This window comes from Notamacropus eugenii, chromosome 4 (genome assembly GCF_028372415.1).
Source record: "Notamacropus eugenii isolate mMacEug1 chromosome 4, mMacEug1.pri_v2, whole genome shotgun sequence".
NCBI classification, from domain to species: domain Eukaryota; kingdom Metazoa; phylum Chordata; class Mammalia; order Diprotodontia; family Macropodidae; genus Notamacropus; species Notamacropus eugenii.
This window is the reverse complement of record NC_092875.1, coordinates 7,202,129-7,208,128: the sequence shown is the minus strand read 5'-3', so window position 1 is coordinate 7,208,128 and position 6,000 is coordinate 7,202,129. Positions and strand designations below refer to the sequence as shown.

Here is a 6,000-nt window from a genome sequence, read left to right as displayed (position 1 = left end):
CCACCAATATTGCAAGGAAAGCAGAAATCTCGGAAATAATTTTTACTTCCATTGTTTCTGATAAAGGCCACATTTGTCAAATGTATAAGGAACTGTGCTAAATTTATAAGAATTCAAGTCTTTCCCCCAAATGATAAATTGTCAAAGAATATGCACACGCAGTTTTGTGATCAAGAAATTTAAACTATCTATAATCATATGTAAAAGAAATGCTATAAATCACCATTGATTAGAGAAATGCAAATTAAAACAACTCTGAGGCATTATCTCACACCTAAAAAATTGGCTAATATGGCCAAAAAGGAAAATTCGAAGTGTTGGATACGATGTGGGAAATTTGGAACACTAATTCATTCTTGGTAGAGTTGAGAACTGATGCAACCATACTGAAGACCAATTTAGAACTATATGCAAGAGGCACGAAAACTGTATGCATATGATCCAGTTATAACAGTTCTACATCTGTATCCCAAGGAAATCATAGAAATGAGAAAGGGACCCACATGTACAAAAATATTGATGGCATCTCTCTTTGTGCTAGCTACTGATGCACCCCTTGGCCCTCTCTCCCCTTTCAACCCAGTGAGACAAACTTTTCCTTTCTGGTCAGCTGCTTCCTTGTTCCTAGATCAGTTCTGAGATTGTTGTGTGGTGCTTTCTGTTTGTTTGTTTGGGAGTGCTTCAGGGGGTTCCTTCCCTACTCTGCCCTCATTGTACTTGGACAATATTTAAAGGTGGGGAGAGGCTACAATAGGTTTTAAGGGGGCAGCAGAACTTAGAGAATGAGAGGAAAGCAGGTGGAGGGAAGGAGCAGATGAGGTGGGGAGGGAGAAAGAACCTTAGAGGGTGACGGATAGATGAGGGAAGGTTCCTCCCTCCCCCAGCCCCAGTCAGAGGAGCAGGAAAGCAGGAGAGGAAAAAGAGGCTGAGGAAGAAGCTGTTTCTGTCCTGAACTCACTAGGAACTTCTCTGGAGCACAGAGGGAAGGGCATGGGGGAGCAGACCTGGGAGGGCTTTTTGTCCCACTTCCCCCTCTGGGTCTCTGTCATGATGCACAGCACCACTATCCCACACCTGACAATAATAATCATCTTCATCCTCAGCCTGGAGCCCAGAGATTGTCAAAGTGGCTATGTTCCTGACTGGGAGGCAGAGAATCTGTCAGGAATCCCCAAGGGCCTGCTGGAAGTACCATAAGTCATCAGCTTGGGTGCTTGGCCAGATATCTGCTGGTATCAGCTGATAATCCTTTAACATAAACTTTAGATTTTGTGAAGGCCAGAGTTTGAATTAAGAAGAGCCTGGACCTAATAATCTCCCTTGCTATCTTAACTAAACTCATAGAATGCCTTTTGTCAGCAAAATAAATAGGGTTGACTTAGTAACTTCCTTAGGAGACCCTATTCCTGGCCTCTTAGTGATAAAGAAAAACACAGATATCCTAGTTTGTAATTTCAATTGCAACTTTGGTAAAGGTACCCTTTCCTGGGTCAGCAATTTCAAGGACCTGTTTAGGACAGGATGCCTGTCATCAGAGTGGTGGGATTTTTTCCTTATCATATGTCACAGAGACATATACTACAGAGAGGAAATTTACACAGCTTATAATCATAAATCCCAACTGACACTATTTTGTTCCATGTCTTTTCTTACTAAATTTATGATTTGTTCAACCAAGAGAGTTGCTTTCTCAAGGCAAAAAGTATTTAAGACAGACTATTACTGTACCAGGCAGTCAGATTAACCTCTGATGCTGTAACACTATGACTGTTACATTTAAGAGGGAATTAATTAATAAGTATCACAGGCCTTTAGTCTGTTGTCTTTTCTTTAACCAAGTTTTCAAGTTAACACAGTATACATTTTTGCTAAGTCCATTCCCAGCACAGGAGATGGAGACCATCTCTCCCAGGCTCTTGGATGCTGAAGGAGGCTGAGTCAGCACATAGGAGGCCCCAGAATCTGCAAGGGAAGGAAAGAAGAGATGGTGCAGAGGCAGGGTCTTCTCAACCCCGAGGGGATACTGACCCCTCAAGCAGTTTCAAGATGAGCACAGGGCAGGACTAGACCTGTGCTCACTGAGACACTGTGGGACCTGATCCACAGGGAGGAGACCCAGGGCAGCCTCACCTGTGCAGAGAGTCAGGAGGGAGAGCAGCAGAGTGATCCAAGTCATGGTAAAAGTTGAGCCCAGTGCTCTGTGTGCTGAGGCTCCCCAGATTGGGCTGGGCTCCCCCAGGGCTATATTCAGATCAGCCCAGGCACTGCAGGGAGGAGGCCTCCACATGCAAATCTGCTCCTACTCTGGACACCTGAAGGAGGGGCCTCAGGTGATGACTGACTGACCCTGTGGGCTGCTGAGACAGAGGGGGCAGGTCCTTCTTCTATCAGGGGAGGGTCATCATGGGCCCTGAGGTCATTTCTTCCTCTAAGATTCTGGGATTCTAAGTCAGGTTCATTCCTCCCCAGGCCTGTGTCTGATGCTCCAAGACCTTGTCAGTGAAACTGAACCGCTCCTGGACCTTCCCTATACTCTGAAGTCTTCTGCCTATGGATCCTCCCTCCCCCATTGCTGAGTTCCCCCAGGCCCTGCTTGGAATCAGCCAGACTTCATCACTTCCAACTGTGCCTGGGACTCTGGACGATTCAGACACAAGGGGAATGGGGCCTTCTCTACACCATCACTGGAGGCCCCTTTCAGTGATGTCTTCTCTATTAGGACGTGAGCTCCATCAGGGCAGGGACTGTCTGTTTATCTCCCATGGAATCTCCAGCACTTAGCACAGGGCCTGGCACACAGGAAGGTATTGAAAATTGCTTCTTGCCTTGCCTGGCCTTCAATCCAGAACTGCCTCAGGACCATCCAAAGGATCAATTATAACAGTGAGTGAACCCACCTTCTGCCCCCACTTACACATGACTCTTGCTGCTCAGGCATCCCAAGAGGCTGCAGAGGAAGGAAGCCAGGCACATGCTCGCTCCGGGCCTCAGTTCTCCCTTATTAAAATGAGAGTGACCTTTCTCTCAAAGGGTTTGCAGCCAGAACACAGGTGTTGGGAAAACCATCGCTAAGCTTCCACGAAAATGGGCAAGGAAATGACTCACATTAACCCTGTCGTCATTGGACATGTAGACTCTGGCAAGTCCACCACTACTGGTCACCTCATCTCAAATGTCGTGGAATTGATAAGAGAACTATTGAGAAGGTCGAGAAGGACGCTGCTGAGATGGGAAAGGGCTCCTTTAAATATGCCTGGGTCTTGGATAAACTGAAGGCTGAACATGAGCATGGTATCACTACTGATATCTCCTTGTGGAAATCTGAGACCAGCAAATACTACGTGACCATTATTGATGCTCCAGGACACAGAGACTCCATCAAGAACATGATTACAGGCACATCTCAGGCGGACTGAGCTGTCCTGATTGTGGCTGCTGGTGTTGGTGAATTTGAGGCTGGCATTTCTAAGAATGGGCAGACCCATGACCATGCCTTTCTGGAATAAGTGATTGTTGGTGCAAACAAAAAGGATTCCCCAGACCCTCCTACAGCCAGAAGATATACGAGGAAATTGTCAAGGAAGTCAGTACCTATATTAAGAAAATTGGCTACAACTCCTATACAGTAGCTTTTGTGCCAATTTCGGGTTGGAATGGCGACAACATGCTGGAGCCTAGCTCTAATATGCCCTGGTTCAAGGGATGGAAAGTCACTCGCAAGGATGGCGATGCTAATGGAACTACACTGCTTGAAGCTTTGGTTTGCATTCTGCCACCTCACAAGCCCCTTCGTCTACGTCTCCAAGATGTCTACCAGATTGGCGGTATTGGTACTGTACCTGTTGGCCGAGTGGAAACTGGTGCTCTAAAACCAGGCATGGTGGTCACCTTCACTCCAGTTATTGTTACAACTGAAGTAAAGTCTGTCGAAATGCACCATGAAGCTTTGAGTGAGGCTCTGCCAGAGGATGATGTTGGTTTCAATGTCAAGAACGTGTCTGTCAAAGATGTCTGTTGTGGTAATGTGGTTGGTGATAGCAAGAATGACCCTCCTATGGAAGCAGCTGGTTTCACTGCACAGGTTATTATCCTGAACCATCCAGGCCAAATCAGTGCTGGCTATGCACCTGTTCTGGACTGTCACACTGCTCACATTGCTCACTAGTTTGCTGAACTGAAGGAGAAGACTGATCAGCGTTCTGGTAAGAAGCTGGAAGATGGTGCTAAATTCCCAAAATCTGGCAATGCTGCCTTCGTTGTCATGATTCCAGGCAAGCCCATGTATGTGGAGAGTTTCTCTGAGTCTTCTCCTCTGGGTTGTTTTGGTGTTCATGATATGAGGCAGACTGTTGCAGTTGGTGTCATCAAGGCAGTTGACAAGAAGGCTGCTGGAGCTGGTAAGGTCACAAAATCTGCCCAGAAGGTCCAGAAGGCAAAATGAATATTCTGTACAACACCTGCCCTCCCAGTCTTAATCAGGGGTGGAAGAACGGTCTCAGAACTGTTTGTCTCAATTGACCATTTCAGTTTAAAAGTAAAAGATGGGCTAATGATTACAATGCATTGTAAAAGCTTCAGGAGGAAAGGAATGCTTTTGTGGACCATTTGTTTTGTGGCATTTTAAGTTATTAGTTTTCAAAATCAGTAATTTTTAAATGGAAACTACTTGGCCAAAAATCTGTCACAGAGTTTTGAGACCATTAAAGCAGTTTAATGCGAATAAAAAATTAAAAAAAAATGAGAGTGATACCTCTCTTCCAGCTTTTTCACTTACCTAACAAAGAGGGTCTCAAGATGTTGAGCAAATTCCCCAGAGAATGAGAACTTCAGGAAGTCAAAGGTGGGTGAGGTTTAAGGAAATAAATTTTATTGATTTGTTTGTTTATTTGAATTTAGTAATCAAATAGTCAAGAGCATCGGAGATCTGCAGGTGAGCACTTTCTCAGTGTTCTGGGTTTCCTCTCACTCGGTCTTATCCCCAGGCTTCTGGGAATGATGCTTCAGGCCAGGTGGGGAATAGGAGTTCTCTCTGTGCCCCAAGAGACTCATCATGTGAAACAGGGAGACCACCTAGACTGCAAACCTATGAAATATATTGAGCCTCAGAAGGTCTGGGGATGGCCTTCCAGCCACAATTTGTTCTGGGACTCAGTCCCCCTGAGATCCTCCTTCCTGAGACAATCTCCCTTTTCCATCCTGAAAGAGGGAAGGATGGAGATGTATGTGAATGGAGACGGAACTCCATGTATAGGTTATACTTGATCTTGTAAGCAAGTGTGGATTTTGGACACCGTTCTTTGACTGAGAAGGAAAAAAGAAGGGAACTGTGATCCTCTTCCTGCTTTGTTCTCTGTTGCTCTTTTCCTTTGTCCTTTTTTTCCCTTCCCAGCCACATCTCATTCTGGGACTCAGTCCTCCTGAAATTATCCCCACTGTACTATGCTTCACTTTTCTACCCATCCTGCAGCTTCGTGGTGCAGTGGTAAGAGCTTGGAACTTGGGACAAGAAGCCCTGCTTTCAGTTCTTGTCTCTGAAGTTTGTGAGCTCTGTGACCCTGAGCAAGTCAACCTAACCTGTCTGGGTCTCTGTTTTCATGTATGTGTAAAATGGGAACATAATAGCCCCTACTTCCCAGGGCAGGTAGTGAGGTCTAAATGACCTAACACATGTCATTGTGTTGCAGACCACATAGTGCCCATTAAATACTCCATGCTGGCTGTCCCTCTGGGCCTGGGTCCACTCCCACACTCAGGCAGATCAAAAGATCTAGTAATGGAGGGAGATATGGAGAGGGAGAGGAGGGGGTGGGGAGGGGTCATTTTCTAGGGGTTCTTTCTCCAATCTCCTCTTCGGCCTGAGGCGTTTCTTCATTCCCCCAACCCCCAGCTGAGAGGGCTCCTCTTCCCCCAACACCCTAGCATTTCTCTGTTTTGTCCTTCCCCATGCAGGGGCATCTGAGTTCCTCCCATGGAAGGGAGGGGCATGAGAACAGAGACTGC

General features: G+C 46.1%; 1 pseudogene; it reads left to right on the top strand.

The window, feature by feature from the left end:
- Positions 1 to 3,061: 3,061 nt before the first annotated feature.
- Positions 3,062 to 4,716, top strand: LOC140498873 (elongation factor 1-alpha 1 pseudogene; annotated as a pseudogene).
- The last annotated feature ends 1,284 nt before the right edge of the window (positions 4,717 to 6,000 follow it).